Source organism: Lonchura striata, chromosome 1 (assembly GCF_050655825.1).
Source record: "Lonchura striata isolate lonStrDom1 chromosome 1, ASM5065582v1, whole genome shotgun sequence".
Taxonomy (NCBI): domain Eukaryota; kingdom Metazoa; phylum Chordata; class Aves; order Passeriformes; family Estrildidae; genus Lonchura; species Lonchura striata.
Genome location: NC_140703.1, coordinates 79,387,377 through 79,410,973, shown reverse-complemented (window position 1 = coordinate 79,410,973; position 23,597 = coordinate 79,387,377). Strand labels below are relative to the sequence as shown.

Genomic DNA, 23,597 nt, shown 5'->3' with positions numbered 1-23,597 from the left:
GAAACCAGGATGTTCACTGAGAGACCTGTCATACAAAACTGCAAGGACTGAGGGTTTGCTGGATGCTGCTTGACACACAAGAGGCTCAAGCCCTGGGTTCTGATTTCATATAGGCTTATCCCAAGCTGCCTGCTGGGAGGCACTGAGGCTGCTCCAGGCTTGTCTGTGCTACCCTGGCAGAGCTGGCAAGTAATTTGGAGGAGTCAAACACACTGAAAAAGCCTTCCTTCTATAAAGACCAGATGTTCTAGCCCAATATTAGCTCCCAGAGCCACTGCTCTGCTGATTGTAAGGATTCTTTTCATCAGCCCATCCATTAAATCCACACCTGCAGAAAATACTACAAATTACATTTCACCAGCAAGTCTTCTGCAAAAACCCATCTCTGTATAAAAAGGCCAATCACTGAAATCAAATATTTTTGTTCCTTAGACAAACGCACCTATTTTAACTCAAGAGGCCCTGAAACACAGGTCTATGCTCACTTCAGAACAAATAATAACCCATTAAATTGAACAAACCCTGCTGTTACAAGAGAACAATCACATCCAGGACTACTGATCTTGCACTCAACCTGCAGACTCAACCCTCCCTTTTAGACCAGTAAATAACACAGTAAAATGACACAGTAGTAATAAGGTGAAGAAAAGACAACCATTACAGGTGGGCAGACCAGCTCAGAGCTTGAGCCCAGGCCCTGGCATCTCTAGGGCCCATGCCAGCAGCCTACTTGACAGCGGGCAGGTGCTCAATCCCACCTCCTCCCAAATGCATTGTAATGCAGTCTGGTCTCTGTTTCACTGGGATACCAAAAAATAAAGGCAGACTTTTTCCACCTAAGGTAATATCCTGGGTGGGAAAAGCATCTTCCCAAAGATAATTTATCCAGCCTTCTCTAAGATGAACTGTGAAAAGTAAACCCCCAGTAGTCAGGCTTATACCAGAGAAATGAATGACATTTTTTCTAGGGAAAGCACATTTTCCAGGATGTATGTGCCACCACAGCAGCACTGTCACCTTGGTCATGCAGGACACAATGACTGAACCCTTCAATGCTGGCTGGTTTTGAAAGAATGAAGGGACGAGCTCACTTCTCCAAAAACTTGCTGAACAGGTTTTTACCCAACATATTCCCAGTGCTTCTGAGAAACCTAAGCCACAAGGAAGCAATATTCACTCAATTTATTAACTGTTTGTTAATATTTGTTGTAGCAAACATTAGCCTCATGAATACTGTAAAAAAAAAAAAACATAAAGAATAATCGCCGATAAAAGTACTAATTTTTTTAAGCATTCACCATAACCTTGCAGTAACTGAAGTCATTCAGAGTAAAATGCCAAGAGGATGCAAAGAAGGAGAAAAAATGTCTCTGTTTTTCTAGATAGAGCGATTTTGAACTGACACAATGGCATCCAAAGTAAGTCTCAAGTGCAAGTATATTTGAATACATTCACTTTGTGTTCTCCAGCTTCATTAAACCAAAAGCATCCCCGGTGTTCACCACCCAGCGTGCACTGACCATTGTGCCTTGTATGTCAGTTCTAACAGAAAGTGTCCTACACTTTCCACTCCATCTATCACTGTACTTGGGCACAAACAAACACGCACCATCTCGATGAAAGAGCTTCCTGCTAAGTGCATTTCACTGGAGGCAACAGAAGAATATTAAACACATTAGACTGAGTGTAAGACTGGCATTATTTACTGCTCTGAAAACATACCTACAAATAATCTAGAAGTAAATACTCCTGCTTCCAGACTAGTCTCACGTGTTCACAGTTTGGCTGGGGCTGCTAGAGAGAAGAAGACTGAGTTTATCAATCATCCTCACAGCAAGAAGCCTTCCTACTCCAGCTCAACCAGAGGAATGGCAACACGCCAGTGAGTATGTACGTATGTCTAGCTAAAGTATTTGATGGACTTCTGTGTGACAAAAACCAAACTTCATCTCTCCTCACAGAAAAAAAAGTGTCTATGAGGGGAGATTTTTGATCAACAGGAAAAAAGGCAGAGAGCCATACGACTCAAGGTTAGCTGAGAGGAGCACAGCTGTCTGATCTCAGACCATGAGTAAAAGCCTCTGATCAAAACCTGCTGAGTGTTTTCATAAAGGTTTTTTCCTTATAGGCATTTAAACGATGGAACAGCAGTCTTGCAGCATTTATGTCATTTGGCATTTTCTCTGGAGTATGCCTCAATAAAATCAATTGCTTCTTACCCTAGTATTTGTAAATATTATTATTCTAAACTCATCTTATCTTTGATCAGTGTATCTCAAAATAAAATCTGACAGTTCCCTCAAAGGAAATGCTGTGCATATAAAATCTGCTGAGATTTAAAGCCTGATTAAACTCCAGTCTTGCAGGACCAGAAGGAGAACTACAACATCCACAAAAGCAGGAACTCACAAGGTTTAAGAGAGATCTTGATTCAGTGCAGTTCCATGACATCCCTACTAAAAAATTTAAACACAATAAATTAAAAGCTCAGTCCACTGGGTATGGAAGCAAACCAGGAGTCATTCAGGGCACAGTAAACACGAGCTGACAGAGGGAGCATTCAGGAATGAGTGCACCACACCGATGACATCATCTGAAGTCAACAGTTGTGCCTGACTTCAGCATGGTTACAAGGCCTAGGAGAAAACACAAATTTTCCACAGAACCTGGAAGGCATTTTCCAACCATGAAGGATGGCCCCGCTGCCATGCCTCAAACAGCAAGTTCTAGGCAAGCTTCACTGGCTCCTGTTCCACAGCCCCATGACAGCATCTGCACAAGCCAGAGCTGGGCTGCTTCCCCTGCTCCACAGAGGTCACTGACAGGGAAGCATGGAAGCAGTGAAGGCAAGACTATATCTCCAGACCTCTTGCTGCAGTGGTCTTGCACTTGTGCACTTGCACAGATACCACCACCCTGTAAGGCAGCAAGGGAAGGAAACAGGAGGGCTTGGTATCCTGATGGAATACAGGTGGTGGAGGGTCACACGCAGTCTCAGGAGCTGGGAAGTACTTGCAGCAGGGGGCAATCCCCTGCTCCTGTTTCTTTGGACAAGCAGATTTCTGTACAGTCAATGAAAAAATGCTGCAGCTCCAGGGAGCTGCTCTTCCCACCCCAAGCAAATCTGAGCACACTGGCAGGGAACTTCCCCTGAGCAATACAGGTGTATCTTTTACCCTGACAACAAGGAGCCCTGACATCTGTTTTAACCATCTGAGATGAGGTGAGCCCCAGACAGACTGATATACCAGAGAGTTACTATTTTTCTCTTGATGGGGTATTTACTTACACCTAAATAATATTAGAAATTTATTACAATGAAAAGAAGATCACTGACTTCCAGCTACACATTCTTATTCCTTAATGCATTTTGAACTGGTCTTTCATTTAGCTCTGTGAAATCACATTTTAAAAGTAGCTTTACATTTTCAGGGAACGTCAAGTTCTAAATTATTAATAATGTGCATCATCACATTTAGCTGCAAGCTATGAAGGTACCCAGCCAAACTATCCTGCTTTGCACATTATATGTTCAATATTTTGCTGTCTTCTCATTATCTCAGTCCTACTCAATTCAGCCTCACTCTACTCCCACCAAAATCCAATCCAGTATATTGCTTATGATATTCCAATGGTGAATATTTTAATAGGTTCAACAATTCTTTCATGTTCTAGCAAACCCCAATCATTTAAAAAAAAATATCCCCCTACATACTTGTTTAGACCATTCTTTGACATAGACTGCAATACATTTTGGGTTTTTTTCAAAAAACAGAAAGTACATGGCTGTGTCTGATAGCCATGATGCAAGATACCCAGAACTTTAAAAGCTGGACACACTTGGACACATTATACCACCTCCAACAGTTAATTCAGCAATTATTCCACTAATTATGTACCAAAAAATAAGTATATATGTTTATGGTCAAACAGAGGTTTTACCATTTTTTATATGTTCAGTGAAATAATCTCCAATCCCAGCTTGAACAAGATCTTTGATTGAAAGGTTTTTGTTTATTTGTTTGTTTTTACATTACTGAGAAGTAATACCAGCTTAAAAGAACCAAAAATAAACATTCTCTTCTGAACATTAAAAAATATAAGTCCTATTTTTGGTTGAAGTAAGAAATAGTTTCATGTGGAAACACACACTACTATGTTCTCTTCTTCAAAACTGCTGTGAAAGGGTCAGAAAGAAGTTTGGGTTCTTTTTTGATTTTAATTACACTTGCTTGTACAGTAGCAGCTCATAGAAGAGAAAATAATTCCTTTATGTTAACCTTAAAGAGAAAGGTACATTCATTATTCACACCTTCCACCACATAAAGGCAGGCATTTCTGCCAGTGATGCCCTCTTCATATCACACACTGGGTGCTCCAACGGTCTAAAATGAAATGTTGTCATTTGGTCATGCTAAATATTTTACATATACTTAAATATTATATGGCACAAAGGTTAAACACAAGGTTTAAAATGTATTTACTCTTTCAGGGTTAATGACCCAAAAAAAAAAAAAAAAAAATCCCTTCTACTGATCAGCTTTTTATCAGATCAGCCAAATCAGACTGTTAAATTATTTTTATACTCCAATTTAACAACTGCATTAAAATGATTGTGAAAACTTCATTCAGTAATTTCATTACTATTTCTGAAGTCATACACATTTGTAATCACTACTAAAATAACAACCCCACGCTCTTAACAGTGTAACTTTCTCAGTTATTTGAAACTGTTAAAAAGTATGTATGTATCTACAGTTTTGAAATGAAAGAAAACCAACCAAGAACTGTTCCTGATAAACAAATAGTATAAAAATAACCTCACAGATGAGATTGAGTACAGGGTTCCTGAACAAATAACTCTGTCAGAAATTTATACTTCAAAGAAGGCTAAAAAACTACTCACAGGAGAACAATGCTGTCAGCATCTGAAGATAAATTTTGTATTTTAAACAGTTTTCCTTACTGGTGTAAAATGAAATGCGTAATTCATATTTAGCAAAAGTCTATTTCCTGAAAGGTGGTTTTAAAGGCAAGAAGCACTGGTCTGAGTGTTGTAGCTCTGGACCTAATACTGCCAAGACACTTGGAGAGCCTCTGCCCTTCTTCTTCTCTCCTCCCTTTCAAAGTGTAGGTGTTAATCCTATAGGAAGGATTAGAGGACTACAAAAATAGCATTAGACCACCAAGATAGCTCTTACACCTGTGCTTACTAGATTTTACCTGGCTGTTCAGCTTAGACTGGGTAGTTGAGAAGTGTTGAAGAAGTGTGATCCATGACTCCTACACACCAGGCCAAAGAACAGCAGCAAAGTGGCTCCTTTGAACAGAGCAGCCACACACTCCCACCACTGCTTTTAAGCAGTGGACCTGCAGCCACCAGGTATGCATCCCATTTGAAAAGAAGCTGTAGAAGAGGCAGATTTTTGTGATAACCTAAAGGCACCTCATTCCTTTTAAGATATTTTCCATTTGAATGTAGTTGAGGGCTCCACTCCTGGCATGTATCCCACATGCTTTTGCACAGACTGTGCACATACCATCAAAGGGCGGATTGAGGCCAAAAGCAGGAACAGAATAAGTCACTTATGCTGCCTTAAAAACGGGCAATTGATCATCTGCTCTGTGTGTACAATGAGACTATTTAGTGTTCTTTTCTTTCAAGATTTTAGTGGACTGCTTTTACACTCACCACATAAGCTGTATTTCCTTAATGCCAGTGGCTGCCTTCCACAGCCTCTGATGTACACTTTTACCCTTTGGTCAGTTTTGGTGGTGGTGGTGGTGGTGCTTTTTTTTAAACAGCATGATTTTAAGATATGATAATTTTTACTTCAGGTATGTTTTACCGCCTTCAAAAAAAAAAAATGCAGCTGCAAAGTTAAACTTTCCCTCCCTACCATCTATCAGCTATGACTAACTTCAACAACAACTATTTTAGGAATTTCTTTGCTAACCAAAAATCAATGAAGTAAACAATTAATGAGGCAAAGAACAAAAAGAGAAGGGGTTTAATAACCCTCTAATTTCCTTGAATTTCTGGCATGGTATCCAAAAGAAAACTGCAGTTCTCTACATTTGAAATATGGACTTGTTATTGTAACCATGGTCTTGGATTTCTGATCATGACGAACTTGTTTATGTCAAAATATTTTCTAAAATATGCAGAAAAAGAAAGACTGCTCTTGCCACGCCTGAAACTCTCTTCCAATGCCCAAAAATCAAATTCAGTAGAAATAGCCAACAGTAAAATTCAGGTGAACAGTAAATACTAAATAATCTTCTTTAATAGTTAAATGCTGTGGAAGGAAAAAGAAAAATATTATCTAGCAAAACTAATGAAAAGTTTTATGATGAGGCTATTTTCAGTACTGCTTGGTTAAGCTTTCTCTTATAGTAGAGTCAGACTAATGCAAAACTCAGCTACAGTAAAACCTCAGGTAACTGTACATCTCCATAATTATAGTACAGTAAAGCTATGGAATTGGAGCCTCTGCTTGGTCTGTTTTCACTTGGCTCATAAAATTACAGCTTTGCAACTTAATGGGCAAACACCACCCACATTGTATTTATTATATATGACATTTCAATGTGCATGAGAGGACACAAAAATGGAGGAGAGAAGGGCTGGGCACCTTCGGGACAGAGCTTTTTATATCACAAACCAATTTGTCATCTTCAGGTGTAATCCTCCAATAATTTGATTTCTTTGCAGTTCTTACAAATGCAAACTGATATTAATACTGATTTTGTTTGCCATCTTTCAATTATTCAGATTTGCAATAGACAAGACGTTACTGCAGAATCAGCAGCAACCACCACAAAGCTAGTAGAGCAGTTTGTAAAGAAGAAAGAGGAAGAAAGAGGCAGATTCCTGGAGCCTGGAGAACTTCCTCTGCAAGCAGCTGTAGGGACAAAATTTCACAGAATTTGTTTCACACATTCATCCCTCTTTCATCAATGCCAAAGAAAAACTGAAACCCACTGGCTAAACACCACAAACCATATAAACCAAAACCATTTAGCTTTTGGTCACAGTATTCTAGTACACATCTGTTTATTACAAAATGTTACTCATGGTGAGAAGCATTAACAAACTACTTCATGATTAGTTTCCTGGTTCACTGGTTCCTTTGGCTCTCTTTACAGTATTTTAACTAGCTGGCATCTAACTCTCAGTTAGAAAGTACAACCGATCTTGTATTAACTTTTCTGTACTGATTTTACAAGATCCTGCATTTCACACATATGCAGCTAAAATTCACTTTATCAATTTAAAAGTGGTGCTCTGATCACATCTGCTTATGAATTCAACTGGAAAACTTCATTGTTATCTGCCTAAAAATCCTCTAAGAAATTGTCCCAATGGAGACAGCACATTCCTTCCTATGAAATGTGAATGCTGATCTCAGTAATGCCAAAAACCCAAAAACCCAAAACCATGTCTCTGCAGAAGCTAATTAGTCCTCCTAGAAAAAACCAAACCTTGTTTCTTGTAGTACAGCCATAACTTCCTTGAGATAGGTGTGAAACATTTGTGGGAAATCAGCAGTAGCAGAGCAAGTCTTTTAAATAACTGTTTAAGGCTGTAAAATTTCACACACCAACAATTAAAGTCTTAGACTTCCAGTGGGAAACTCTTGGCAGCACCACTGTTACTAAAATTACTTTCCTTGAACATCATTAAAATGCACAGCGTGGACAAAAAAATGAGGCATTAAAAGAACAATGAGAAAACTTACTAAAAATATGTCATCTTATTCCCTAAATTAGCTCCTGTAAATGCTGAGTCATTTGCCTAATTTTACTAGCAAAACTAAAAGTGGTTTGTAGTGTTCTTCATCCCCTTAGCAAGGCAACCATCCACTGCTGGAAGTGACTATTTTCCTTTCTGAAGAGTATCATCCATGTGATGTCTTCCAGCCTCAGAGCATTGACACTGCAAGGTGATGATTGATAAAAACCAGAGCCAGCCTGGTTTTTACAGGGATTTAATATCTTAGTGTGAGTTGCAGGGCAGATGCACTAAACAGTGCTTTCCTCATGATCTGAAACACACAGCTTTGCAAATCAGCATGTAAGAAAGGTGGAAGGTATTTTTTGTACTACACGGCTTTTTTAAAACCAGGTGCATGCTAAAAAGTTTTCACTGAAAAGCTGTGTCTAGCTCAGAAGGGCAACAAGGGAGGGGAGTCACACCAAAGCCATTCCTGCTATGACACCAAAACCCTTAATGGGGACACAGGGAGGCCAGCAGGCATTTGTACTGTGGGCACTGGCTTTGGAAAACACACCACAAGATTTGTTTTCAGAAACTAGATGGGAGTCTGATGTGAAGCTGATAGAACTTCATTTTTCAGAACATTTTCTTTATGGAAAGCTGTTTTACTAAAGCGCAACTCTGGAACCAAGCACATACCTGTCAAATAAATGTTGATATTACTTTCTCTCCCTGCAAGCAAAAAGCTGAATGAGTTTAACCCCCAACCCTGGCACTATTTAGTGGCACACTGTGCTCGTTGTTTCTTGGGAAGAGCTGCAACTGAGGCTCAGAACACTCATTAAAAATACCTCAGATTGAATTTCATAGCCCACAACTTTTGAAAAGGCACCATTCAGTGCTTTCAGTGTAAATCAGCAGCGTAGCAGCCAGCGCATAATTGGGGATGGAAAACCCAAACTCTGTGACACCCCTCACCCCTTGCCTCCCACTTTTACCACTCCTCTCTCTGTTTCAAAGCAAAAATCATTTAACCACCTTCTCAAGTTTTCTTTTCTTAATGTTAAGAAGTGCTTGCTTCTCTTTTTTGTTTTCTTTGCCTGCTCATTTTTCCTCATTTTCGTTACATGTAAGCAAACATTTTGCTAGAATGAAGGAGTAGGCAATTCTTAAGTCATCAAATGTAAAACCAGAACCTTTATATACAGACTGGAAACATGAGAATATGAAGTGTTATGAGAATATGGGAGTTATTACTATAAAATCAGATTGAGATGCAAAGCAGCTATTTATTATTTCTATTTGGATACATTTTAGTTCAACCATGATTGCACTAAAATCCTTTGAAGAAAATAGTTTCATTTAAATGCAAGAAGTCCAAGACTCAAAAAAATAACACAACAAACCCCCCAAAAATAAGAGGTGTTATTAAATCCTAAATCTAAAGCAAAACCAAATGCAACAGAAAAAAACATTTGATCAGTCTAAATGTTACTATTTATCTCAGAAAGAGCTCACACCATCCAGGACTGTATATATTTTACTTTTTACTTTATCAGAGGCAGGAAAGCACATTTTAACAACTGGATACAGAAGTTTCCAAAAAGGACACTCCTAGATGAAGCCTTCAGTCTGTGGCTGCTGCTAACCCATAATGTAATGAACTTACACCCTAAATTTTTGTCTTCAGCTAGGTCTCGCTCCAGCTGGGTGCAGTGCTCTGACAGCCAAAGTGCAAGGCAGGGTAAGGAAGACAACCTCGCATGCAATTTAAATTAAGAGTTTCTGCAGGACCATTTGGTACCAGCCTGTCTTCTAAAACTGTTGTGGATTGCCTAAAGAAAAGCCTGGCTGCAGTATTCTGCAACTGCTCCAGATTGGACATAGAGTAATCCTGTATTTATGTGTGAAACTGAAACAGATATGATCTAAATTCATTCCTAATGAGCAAAATGCATACCAACAACACATTTTCATGGAAGTAAAACTTGCAAGGGCAAAACAAGTTTCAAAAGTAATCCCTTCTTAAAGTATCTGAAAGGCAGAATTTTTGAGTAGTTTTTTTGCCAGCCAAATCCCCAATACACAAGAGTTTCTTGTTTGGTTACGTAAGACCTGTTACCAACCTGATGGATGTATAGGAAATGTGTTCAACATTTCTCTAAGCAGCCTCAAAAGACCTTAAAACTGAATGTACTTGGAGCCTGATCTGTCTTTTAAACATGTGATGACACATGAGAAGAAGTGAGAACGGTCTATACTCTTAGGATATTTACAAGGGGAAGATACAAACTCTGTTTTGTGCATCACTGAAAAGTGCTACCTTTAGTTTGGGTTACAAACTAGAGTGGACATATGTGTTAGGGGAATTGGTATGGTAAGAGTTACAATAACAGCTACTTCTACCAGCAGATTTCAGAGGCACCTCATAAGGATGTAGTCAAGGCACAATTTTAAGGAAAGATAAACAATAACTACCTCCCTTTTTAATATAACTACACAGTTTTCAGAAAGATCCTTAGGAACTTTTCCACTCTTCCTTTGTATCCTGCCTGAAACTTGCAGTGTCTCCTCACGCAGCAGATACTCTAAAAATTCCATCCATGGGTAATCTCAGGTCTCTGAAAGGTGGAACTGCCTCTAGACTGTAGGAGTCTGATGAATGGTTATGTCAGCAAAAAACACATAACCATAGCCATCACTGGGGGGAGCACAAGTGGAATGGTGCCTGTGTGCACTGCAGAAACAGTGACTTCACCTTCAGCCACTTCAAAATCCAAACCTGCCAGGACTGACCTGCATGTTCAATCCAGCATCAAAGGGCAAAGCAGCACAGCCAGAGCAGAGGTCTGCTTATAAATTTGTGGCAAACCAGGGAAAGAAGGGATTTGTACTCATCTCTCTGAGGCAGGAGGAGGTGAAGAGGGAAGAAAGGCCAGGAGAATTTCCAAGCTGTGCATGGTGTCTGCTAACAGCACGTGGTCTGAGCCAGGTAAAAGCCTCTCATTTATCTCTAGAGAGCTTCCTCCTGACTGTGAGCAAGATTTTACTTTTACCTATGTTGAAGGTGGAACATTCAGCTTTCACCTGATTTCCCACTGCTTCTGCGTGTGTGTGTGTGTGTGTGTGTGTGTGTGTATGCATATATATGTGTGTGTACCTTACAGAATTGCCTGTGCCTGCAGCTTATGTGAAATACTTCGGAGACAATAGCATACACCCTTCTGCTTCACTGCTCATTCAGCCATACCAACTTTTCAAGCAAAGGAGATTCGTAGGTCTGCTCTTTGTCACTCAGATAGAGGCCTCAAATATCAAAGGAAATCATCACCACTCACTATCACAAGTGCATAAACACAGCCTCTGAAACACAACCTTTATAGATTCTATTTTGTTTTGATGTGCAACGCTGTTTTCATTTATTCTCTGTTTAAGAAACATATGTTGTACAGAATTAGTTACTGTGATTTGGGCTTTGGACAAAATTGCTAAAATACATCTTCAGGCACAGCAGGTTTAAAAAGGCAAATGAGCCATTCGACTGTTTTTTTCCTTGAGGCCAGAATACAGCACTGCCATATTAGATACCACTTAGATATAAGTGAGCTTTATCAGCAGCAACAGACTTCGTGGGAAACAAGCATTCTCTGTTCAAGGTTAGTCAAAGAGAAGTCTTTGGGGATGTGCTATCAAAAGTCAAACACCAGGCAGCCACAAAGAGACTTTTCTGACCACATTTTCACTCTGAGTTGAATTCCTCCACAAGGAGTTTTAATCCATTTAACCTTGAGGATAATGTGTGTAGCTGGAAAAGGATTTTATTTTATCTAATTTGTGGATTTTTCTTAATGCTGAAACCCCAGTTCTTATGTCTTTAGAGATAGCATACATCTCATTTTAAATTTACATTTGTAAATATAATTTGTTTAATGTTAATACCCAAGTAACTTAGAGATTCCTGGTCTATGCGAGAGCAATACATTTAATTTACAACATAACAGCCTCATTGCATCATGCAATCATAGAATATGCGGAGTTGGAAGGGAACTCACAAGGATTATTGGAGTCCATCTCCTGGCCAGGACATCCCAACAGTCACACCATGTGCTCGAGAGCATTGTCCAAATGCTTCTCAAACTCTGTCACCCTGGGGAGCCTGTTCCAGCCCAGCCACCCTCTGGGCGAAGAACCTTTTTCTAATATCCAACCCAAACCTTCCCTGACACAACTCCAGGCCATTCCCTCAGTCCTGTCACTGGTCACCACAGTGAAGAGATCAGTGCCTGCCCCTCCTCTTCCCTCATGAGGAAGGTGTAGATTGCAATGAAGTCTCCCCTCAGTCTCCTCCAGGCTGAATGGACCAACTGACCTCAGCTGCTCTTCATACAGCTCCTCTCCAGGCCCTTCACCATCCTCTGGACATTCTCCAGTAGCTTTATATCTTTCTTATTTAGTGTTGCCCAGCACTACACACAGGAGTCAAGGTGAGGCCACAACAGTGCAGAGCAGAGGAGGACAATCCATCCCCTTGATTGTGCTACAAGTGATTATGACCAAAATGTCTGGTATGAAACTTACTAAATATACTTCAACTCTGCCTATTTAAAAAATGCTTAGGTTCTCCATGTTCTCACCATCCCCCAAATGAAGTTCTATGCCAGCATATATACAAACTTTAGTGATCTCCACCAAAACACTGTCTTGCTACCAGCTTCATGGATTAGCTTTCTTCATCATAATTTAGACATAAAATTAGACATAATTTCAGACAAGCTGGTCTGACTCAGAATAAATCTCCTTAGGGAAAGAACTTTTGTCTGCAGAAGACCACAGCAGCATTGACCAATAATTACTGCTAATATACTTCTTGATCTGGACTTAATTTTTATTCACAATATGTAATAATGCTAGACAAAAACACCATGGGACTAGATCAGGGAGAGACAGAACCCTGATGTGGCATTAAGCAGACAATACTATCAGCTTTTGCCTTTTCAGACTGTAATTATTTCTTGAATTGTTGCTACCAAACAGCTTGCGGCATGCTGTCTACACTAAAACATCAAGGAAGGTCTTGGCCAGGAGAAGGGCACAGGCTTTGCAGGATGAGAAAGTAAGTGAAGACAAATGTCACTGGCATCCTTCTGGCTTTTTAATTATTCCCAGACTACCAATACTCCTTGACAGCTCCATTCAAGCTAAGAAAAGGCAGCAACTTCTGAGTGAGCCCCAGTGGGAGACTCCTTCAGACCACACAGTGGGGGGAGCTGAGGAGGTTGGCCATCATGTCCCAGGTAAGCCAAGGATTTATTGACCAAAGTGCTGCAGTTCTGCTTCTAGCTATCCAGAGAACACAAAGAAAGATAAAAAGCCTTCATGTTTTTACTAAAATAGCAGGTCTAAAATCATGCAGAGGAAATGCAAATAATAGCAAATGAAGAGGTCCGTCATAATTGGAAGTAACATCTCATCCCCTCTACTGGTACTAAAAATCTTACCAAGTAAATAGCTACAGAACAATTTGCTCCAAAGCAAAGTGCAATTCACTCAAGTGACAGTATGATACAGAGATTAGACCAGTGACAGGTTTAGTGTATGTCTCTCACCCTGTGGGACCATCATACTCAGACACCATCTCAGCACTAGAAACAACGAGTACTTGCCGTTTAAGAGAGCACAAATGCTGACAGACAACACCTCCCGCTGCTCCCATATGCTGGCATGTGCCTACAGCCACAAGCTGCCCCTACTTTCTCTCCACACAGGGTGAGGGAAAAGGCCTGAAAACAAGAAAGTGATCCAAAAGAAGAATTCAACTCCCTCCCAGATAATTCCTTTCGTGCAACATATCACAACTATAAGCAGACTGTGAACAATTCAGGCCGGGAAAAGGTTGACTTATGCTCATCACTGTCAGTAACCACTCATTCCAAATCCACACACTTCCTTCTTGCTCATAAAGAAACATCATTTCCCAGCACTTCACTCCCAGTTACATGCTAACCAGGACACACAGTTTCACATTATTTACTAGGGTATGTATTTACCCCCATGACCCTCAGAGCCTTGAGTTGAGAATTATCCATTTTATCAGCAATTAAACATCCAGTTGTTCTGGAATTCCTTTCATTCTTTAGAAGAAACACTCAGGGCAGGCAAAACTGAACCGATGAAGCTGCCTTCATCTCATTGCTACTCTGCTTCTCCCCTTGGATTACATGATGTTTAACATCGTGATGTGCTTATTTCTTGTTATCACTAACATTCATGAGGTATTTTGTCTACTTGCTTTTAGGAAACAGGTAAGTACTTACATAAAAGATATTAGAGGACATAATCAGCATATTTTAAACAGTCTTCTGAAATGGCATTCAAATGACTAAACTACTAAAGACAAGTACTTCTCAATTTAAAAAAAAATGTAGTTCACATCCATTATGAATGGCTAGCTCTCACCAGGCAGCTATTTCAGGATATCCTGACATTAAATCAAGTATTTAAGGAAGGGCTTATATTTCTTTTTGAGTGATGCTGAATATATCTGGATATGTGCCCTTGCTGGAGATTTATAATTAGGGTTAGGATTATAGTGAGTAATTTTAAAAGCTCGAGAAATCACAAGATCTATTTGACATCACATGTGGATTCAATATTGAATATAAAAATTCTACAGACCGCATATTTGCCATTGTACAAAAAAAGCCATTCATCCTGAAAGCAGTGAAGACTTGAACTTCCCCCATCACCTGCACTTCAGCAGAAGCACAACTAATGTTCCTCCACTCCTGATAATTATGATCAAGAGATGACACTACTAAAATCCACTTCACTTCTCATATCTGATGCCAACAGTGTCCCCAGATGTCCCTAAATACACTTGTGTATCCAAATGTGTCTAAATATGCTTTTAATAGGGCAATGAGTGTATTAAAAGCAATGCATTTCCATCAGGGCTGAGCTGTGGGGCAAGTGGAGGGCTCATGCAGCACACTCCCATAGCTGCACCAGTGGCCACAATGGAATTTAACTCACCCAACTTTGGATGTATAGAAGTTATGTATTATGTCTGGAGTTATTGTGTAGTTGTCTCTCCACAGACAAGAGAGAGGTATCATGATAGAAAATTCATCCTATCTGGAGAGAGATGGCTCACACACTTGGGGTGCCTTGCCCACTGGCACACCTCTCACCCCCCTGACAACTGGGAGAGCCTTTCTTACTCCTTGTGAATCTGATGTTCAAACAACTATAATGACATGAGATTTTCTTATCTAATACTTTTGCAGGTAGGATTTTATGGTCCCACACTTTTTGCTTGCAACTTTTCCACATGCCTGAGATACCTTACATGTGGCATTTCCTTTCCTGGGAAACAGAAGAAAGGTACATTTTTATAAAGCTGAAAATTTAAGCATGATAACGGTCTTGAAAAGCCTGAAGAAGATAACACCAAACAAAGCAGAAATAAAGACAGTAGGATTGAGAATGTATTACAAGAAGGACAGGTCCTCAGAGCTGATCTACAGCACAGCAAAATCCTCCTTTTTCTACATGTGTTGACCAACACTTACATTTTGCTTCTAATTCTGGTTTATAAGCCCCAAGTTTTCTCAAAGGAAAAAAAAAAACAATTCCATTCAACAGCATGCTGAGGTGTTCTTCTGGAGAAATTGCTTGTGGCTTGGATGGGTGCATTCTTTGCTGGGTAAAAATCTCTCAGGACTGTTGGGCCTAGAGAGGGGTGGTGAATGGAGTTACATCCAGCTGCTGGCTGGTCACCAGTGGGGTTCCCCAGACCTCAGTAATGGGGACAGCCCTGTTTGCTATCCTGGACAAGGGGATCAAGGGCACCCTCAGTCAGTTTGCAGATGACACCAAGTTGGGCAGGACTGTTGATCTGCTGGAGGGCAGGAAGGCTCCGCAGAGGGATTTGGACAGGCTGGATTGATGAGCTGAGATCAGTGGTGAAAGTTTCAACAAGGACAAGTGCTGGGTCTTTCACTTGGGTCACAACAGCCCAAATCGTTGGCTGTGAGGAAAAGTTTCTTCATTGAAAGGGTTGTCAAGCAGTGAAACTGGCTGCCCAGGGAATTGCTTGAGTCATGATCTCTGTAGCCTTTAAAAGACCACCACATTTAGATGTGGTGTTTAAAGCCATGGTTTCATGGTGGACTTGGTAATGCTGGGCTAACAGTTGCCCTTAAGATCTTAAGAGGACTTTTCCAACCAAAATGATTTTATAATTCTATGAAAAGAAAGACTTCCATGTTACTTTAGACTTCAAGTGATGGCTTTAAGGAGATTAAAAGTCCAAGAGCAGACTACTCAATAAGAATCACATTTCAGCTTAGCAGAACCACCCTGTAAGGTGCTGAGAACCTGTGCTGAGTGACTCCCCAGCACTGGAGACATATGGAGATGCTCTTCAGGAATTGAGCAGCTTGCAAGGCCAGCCAGCTGGAACCTCCCACAGTGTTTTCCGGAGCACATGGTGGCCCTACAGGCAAAATTTTGCTAGCAGAAAACTACTCAGCAGTGGTCTTCAAAAGCAACGAAGAAAATCAAATAGGAAAAATGTCAACCACATTCTTTATGTGCAGGCTGCTGTTTTAGGTCTTAAAATAAATGCCAAAGAATGGGAACAACATGTCTGCCCAGGAGCCATACTTTTCTACTTGTGAAGAACTGGCATTATGAATTAAAAGTAACAGTTAAGTAACCAATACACTCGGACTCTGCAGCACCCTCACACTGAGAGATCAATAAGTGATTTGGAAGATACAACTCCTAAAAACCATTATATAGCTACATAGTTACACTGCAAATACATGTAGCCGTGCTTTTTTTCCTTCACCACTTTGTGTAACGGGCTGAAAAATACCCACAGCACACACACCATGCGTGCAGTTATACAAGGGAAGATTTATAGCCCTGTTTTAATGACTGCATTTGCCACAGGCAAAAATCTGCTTACTGTTACTGCTATTTCCAGCAATAGTATACTGTATTAAACAGACAGAGTTTTTTTTCAAAAATACTCGAATAACTGCCTCAAAATCCAGCATAAAACATACATTAACCTTTTATGTTGCTGCTAAGTGGTTTGTGAAATCTGGTTTTGTGATTACATTTAAGACGTTTTGTGCAGTCATTGTAAGGCAAGAATCCTACACAGGGGCTGGAAGGATGCACAATGGGTTTGAAATACTGCATGTAAATCACAGCTCCAAGCATTACAGAAGTCCATACACCATAAAAAGACAAATAAATAAAAACAAGCAAAAAACCCAAAACTAGGTCTTTAACAAAACCATACCTATAACTTCTAAATGCTCATATAAATAACACTCTAATATATAATAACATAATTATATGCTAGGATACCAGGAACCATACTTTGGAAAGAAAAGTATAATTTGCCAAGTTTTCAACAGGTGTCATGAACTAAAGACTTGATCCTGCATTTAGAGCACTCAATGGAATACTAGGCATACAGGATATAGTACTGTTTCTGATGGTTCTTATGGGAAAAGAATGGTTACTATTCATAGACAATGCTAAGCCACTGCTACAACAGCAAGTATTACATTTTCAAACCATCAAACCCCTATAAAAAGAGTGTGGAAAATATCACCCAAAATTCTGTGCTCAGACTCACCTTTCTATACTTAGTATTCTGCTTTACTTTTCTAAGAAGCTTCACTTTTCTTACTAGAAAACTGTTGAACCACACACCTTGAACCAAAAATTCTTCATGTCTTTGGAATGTCTCCCACCTCAAGAGCATCACTATGTCTGGATTAATTTATGAGTACTGCTTTCACCAAAGAGAGAGGTTTTCACACTCAGCAACATGACAACACACTCTTCTCTGTTTTTTTTTTTTTTTTTTTAAAGAAATAATCCTTTCAGTGACTGTGCTGGCTACTGTATGGCTGGTTTTTAAACACATGGGTTATGGTCGGAAAAGCATCAACCATGTTAGGGGCACCAGCCTTTACATCAAAACTCTACCCAAAAGTTACTGCTACTGAAAAACAAGTTTGTGTCCTTAAGCCAAAAACAAACATGGGAAGTAAAAGGAGGAGGTTCCAAAAATCCATGAGAACTTGATGGCAGCTGTCTCTGAAGGAGACACTCACAAGGAGAAGGGCCAAAGCTCATTTGGTTGTTCTACTTCATTTCTGATGTGTGCACATATGTGTTTTACCTGCAGACTGTACCGCTACAGAAGGGCACACACTAACACAGACAAGCACATTTCAAAGCCATGCAGAAATAAAGAGAAGAGCCAGCCTTTCCCACTCCACAGCACACTACTCATAGATAAAAGTTAATGTCCAGTAGAATAAAAATTAACCTTTGATTATACCAAGACTGAAATGATAAATAGTACATTTCTCAGCCTCATAAGCATGTAATTTTTTTGACACTTGTTTATATGGGTAAAACAAACAAATAACAAACCCAACCTTTTAGCCAAGTACTATAACAAAGAGAAACAACTAAAGCAACATCTGCTCTGAGTTGAATCTGAGTTTACTGATACTTTCAACTCAAAAGTTGGAATGTCTGTAATAACAAGACCAAAGAATCTTACTGTAAATACCCCAAGAGGTGAACAGAAGTCTAAGTAGGAGATCTGAGGAACAACTTGAGTTTAACTGAATGGTCAGTTTCTGAGTTACCTTGATTTTTTTCCTCTCACAAACAGGCAGAACCCAAAAACAGATCCTGTCACAAGAGCAGCAATAAACTTCCTAACTAACCCCTGTGCAGGGACTTACAAAGGTGACAAATTTTTTGAGTCGCTGCTGGGTTGTAAGTGGTTGTCACCTTGTCACCTTCTTGCACTAGGGCTGGCAAGCCTCAGCAGCAGAAGGACCCAAAACTCCTTTCCCTACAAGCTCTAGTGACTCACATTCATCACAAAAGTGTGAAAGTAATGGTTGGTATTTCTTCACTGAAGGTGCAGGGGAGAGGAGGAAGTGCAAGTGGATTTTAGAGAAATCCTGTGCTGAACAAGAGCAGAGCTGAATATCAAACAAATAGTACTCCGGGTGGGAGGCAAACAGAATAAAATAAAAAACAAGCATGCACAGTGTATTTCAATGTTCTACCACTTGGATCTTCAAAGTGTTAGGTCTTTCCTCAGAGACTGATGCCCAAAAAAGGAAAAATCTTATGCCTTTTTGAACAAAAATTTTAGGCTATTACCATCCTCTATGTGCAATTCAAAACAGAAGCAATGCCTACAAAAGCAGAAAAAAATCTAAAACAAATTGTTAAAAATATATCCAATGAGACCAAGATATCCTGAATAAATATTTTTGACAAAGGCATCAGTACTCTTCCACAAATGCAGCTGAAATCTAGTCTGTCTGATCATATACTGCTGTTTCTACATATAGTGATAACAATCCAGAGAAGCAAAAAAAAAAGATTGAAGTCTTTTTGGTAAAAACTCAGCAAATAAGTTTCAGAAAATCTGGTACTGCAAACTGCTATGCAATTAACCTGAGTATAGTCAAAACATACTGGATTGGTGGGCCTGAAAAACATTGGCTTATGTATTTAAATGATGAATTACCTCCCTAAGAGACAACTCCCTGAGCCTGTGCAGTTAAATCAGGAAAAGTGGTAGCACAGGCAGAAACTGGCCATCAAGACTCAATGATCTTGAGTGTCTTTGCCAGTCTAAATGATCCTGTGATTGAATTCTCTGATCTTTCTTCATTTTGCCATTTCAAACCCATGTCTTTCACTGTGGACATCTTACTTGCCAGCCACTAGGAACCAGATTATCAAAAGCTTGTTTATTAACAGAGAACAACTAACCATGGGAAAGGTTTTTTCTCACTTTCAGGCATCTTACTTTTCACCTTCCTTGACCCAGAATTTGAGACACACATGTGAAAGTCTAAGATAAAGATAGAAGCTTCCATAGAGCTAATCCATCAGAACCTTAATTACCAAAGGTCTGACACAATGTCCCATATGTTCACAGACATCGCTTTAAGTACATCAAACAAGCCCAGGACATTGAGAAATTTCCACCTAAATCTTTCAGGCAACTGAGGTGCAGGTATTCGGCTTAATCAGCATTTAAATCATCACTGAAAGCCCGGAAATGTCAACCTAATTTGTTATTCTTAGCATTCAAGTTTGAAAAGTGTTTTCTCAAAGTTTGACTGAAATGTGAGCTAATGTAATCTACAATGATTACCTGGGACATTCTCCAGAGAATGGCCATTCTGCCTGAATTTTTATATCATTTCCACTCCAACTTTCCATACAGCACCAGTTACACTAGTGACATGATACCTGTTTAGACTACAGCATCTGGGAGGTAAGCAGCATACCTTCCCCACTCTTTCCTCATACTGCCATCAAATCACTTCACATATTAAATTCTACTTAATCTTTAGAATGAAATGTTAATCAAAAGCATATACATACCTTTGATTACACTGATTTCCAGGGGCAGCATAAACTTATTTTCTCCCAAACTATGCTACTTCTAATGTAACTGAATCAACATTTGAACATTATGACAGGCCACTGTGTACTGGGGATGGTTTATAGGCTTAAGACAACTGGAGATTATACTGATTTCTCACAGTTTGTAATGATGAAAGTAATGTTGACCACACCAGAACAAAAAGCCAGGTGTCAGGAAAGCAAGCAAAAGCAGAAATAAAACTCATTTACACACTAACAACAGCTGCAGCAGGATGCTAACACAATACCAAGTGGGTATTAACCTGGCCAGGAGTAAGTCCAGATGAGAAAGTAGAAACATTCTTAACAATTTGATTAGTGAAGTTCTGGAAGAGTTTTCCACAGGGAATATACAGGGTAGTAAATGTAAGTACTAAATAGACTGAAATGAAATGTACTTTAAATAAATGTAGTCAAACCAAACTTCAGATGGGACTATATAATACGGCTGCTTGCAATAAAATAGGACCATTTCCAGTAACCCAGAAAATCAAGTCCCATCCTGTATTCCCAAACACAATCTAAAGGAACCATGCAATGCCAACTCAAATTTTCTCATGAACACAGAATTTTTCTTCTCTAAGCCCCCATTACTGAGGCTGATGGGAGAATCTGTTTTACATTTGAAGAATGAATAAAGTGTTAGCCTGGGGTTTGAGGTGAAACACTTTTAAAATATGAACTCTTTAAGCTCAAAAACCAGAAGGCAAATAAAAAGAACAAAACATCTGTTACTTCTTAAAATCTCATGGTTTCTAAGCCACTGGAGACAGAGGAAGGCTGATTCATGATTTCTGCATGTTTAGGTTGACAATTCAAAGAAGAAAAGTGTGAAGGAGTCCAAAACTCAGCACACAAAAGCACTATGATGCCTAAAAAGGGAAGAGTGTAGATAGCTAATTTAAACATTCAACTTTCAAATGAGAGTTCTTGAAAGTTGCAGCTTTAGAGCAGGGAGCAGCTATGAGCTTTGACCACAGCTCTGGTTGCTCAAAAGCTCTCACTCAGCCAGTTCACCTGGCCACAATGCTTTTGGTTTTTCAGCTGTTTTGAGGTCTTCTTCCTTGGTTTTGTCCTGACTTACTGCCAGACATAGTTCCTCCTCCTCTAGAGGTTGGTCATTACCAAGCAAATGTCAATAGACCAATTAAAAAAAAACTGCTTTAAAATAATTCTGATATGTGAGGCAAACCATGGACTCTATCTTATTACTAACAGACTCCTTAAACTCCAGCTAATTGTAAAAGCTCCTGCACTTCACAGGTTTAGGCTTACTTCTTCATCTGTTTTTAAAAGACAACCTACCTCTCAAATGTTTACTTACATTGGCTCTGCATATCTGCAGTCAAGTGAGACCCATGTACTGCAGTAATATTAAAATTAATAGTTACAATTATAAAATTAATTTCCATTATTCCCAGCAGACTCCTGAGAGCAATTTCTCAAGGCAGGATCTAACCCAACTATTTGCTAGAGGTCATGAAGATGATTGAGAGTTCCCATGGTTTTGAAGATGTGGACAGATAGTAGCTTCAAGCACAAATGGTGGGATGCTATCCTGTTCACAGTACCTCCATAGGTGCTCTGGCTCTCTGGTCTCATCCCTTCACACTTTGCTGATACTTCTCCAGCTTTGACTGCTCTGTCTCTTTATATCATCTGCTACCTTTGACATGACACATCAGAGGAGCAGGAATATCTTCCTAGGGTACACCATCAGGACACCGTAAGACCTTACCATCACCTTGACAGCTTGAACAAAGTGCAGCTACGAGGGAAAAAAAAACCCATTGAAAACTAGCTATCCTCTCTGCTACGCTAACAGCAGCAAGCCCTGCATTCCTTGCAGAACACAAATGCTTCAGAATTTGATTAGATCCTTGATGGGAAGATCCAACCTCCAAGTCATTCACTCTCTCTTGTAACAAACAATTCAATTTGCTTTGCATGTCATGCAAGGCAGGTGCCACTCAAATTATACTTGATGAGTTTGAAGGCACTATCTCATATTAGTGGTTAAGCAAGCATACCATTACTGTCCAAATAAAATATTTTTCTAAATAAAAAATAGAAGGTCAGGTGCTGGCATCAAGTAGAGGAATACATTCTTATATACTCCAAAAAGAATATTTGGGAAAGATATCACAAAAGCTTTAATAAACTGGGGGCATTAGAAAATTCTTTTAAAAATGGGCCAGATACAAGATAGTCCTTCAGTGTTTCAGTATGAAAATAATAAGTTCTTGTTTTACAGTTTTACACTCATTTTGTTTTTCAGGTCTGTCAAGTCATACCCAAACTCTTCAGCTTTTTCCACCTTAATTCTAACCTACATTAATGGGCAAGATTAGTCAGGAGTTATTATCACCTCTAAACCATTCACAAATACATTCTACCAAGGCACAGACCTGGGTTTTGGTCTTCTCCATCCCAACAGCAAGTACACTTCATATCGAAATCAAGTTTAGTGAGAAAATGCATCCATGACCTCTGGAGCAGGGAGGTGAGCTCATGACTGCAGACATTTTCATCGGCACAGTCCAAAGCCAAGCCCCCTCAGCCTAATCTCCTGGAGGCCACAGAAGCACAGATGAGCATCTAGCACTTCCTTGACTCTCAGGTGGCTGGGTTCCAGGCCCCTACTTCGTGCAAGGAAAGACAACTAAAGCACTCTGCTCCTGCTTGTCAGCATTTCACATGGGACTGTTTGTCCCTCTCCATGTGCCTAATGCCCAGCAAAGAGAAGCCAAAGCTTCCCAAATAATTTGTTACATGAAGTTACCACAAAGGACCAGTAGTGAACAGTGCCACATCCATGAATAGAAAGAATTATAGATTCATTTTCCCCTGCTAGGCTCCCTCTGTAATTTAGAGGATAATTACTAAAAAAAAAAAAAAAAAAAAAGGCAAGATTATTCTAAAAATTCTTGTTAGCTGGTATTTGCTGCTCATACATTAGGCAAACGTGGTCACAAGGACACAGTCTGAGCCATCCACTTCCCTCATTTACTGTGCTATATTCTGTTATAACACAATTGCTGCTTCAGACCTTGGAAGCAGCTGCTGACCTTGAATAAGCAAGAAAAAGTTAAATATTTTAGTGGCAACAAAACAACTCTTCTATGAGTAATGGTTTTATATTATCCCAAGGGCAATGGTTTTGTTTATAATTACTCAGAAATAACTTTTTCATAACATAAACTCTCTTACTTGAGAACATCTCTACAGCTGCATTAGCCTGTTGTGTCTGCAGTCCAGAAATGAGAATTCAAATCCCTTTCCATATTTTTTTAAACATTGTTTCTGAATGCACAATCAGAGGAAAAATACACAAGCATAATTCAGTCTGTCCTCCTCCCATTCTGAACAAAAAACT

The 23,597-nt window shown here is 39.6% G+C and overlaps 1 protein-coding gene across 11 annotated transcripts in view; it reads right to left on the bottom strand.

Moving 5' to 3' along the window:
• FARP1 (FERM, ARH/RhoGEF and pleckstrin domain protein 1) overlaps window positions 1-23,597 on the bottom strand; it is a 200,425-nt gene that overhangs the window by 68,155 nt on the left and 108,673 nt on the right. The window lies entirely within an intron of this gene.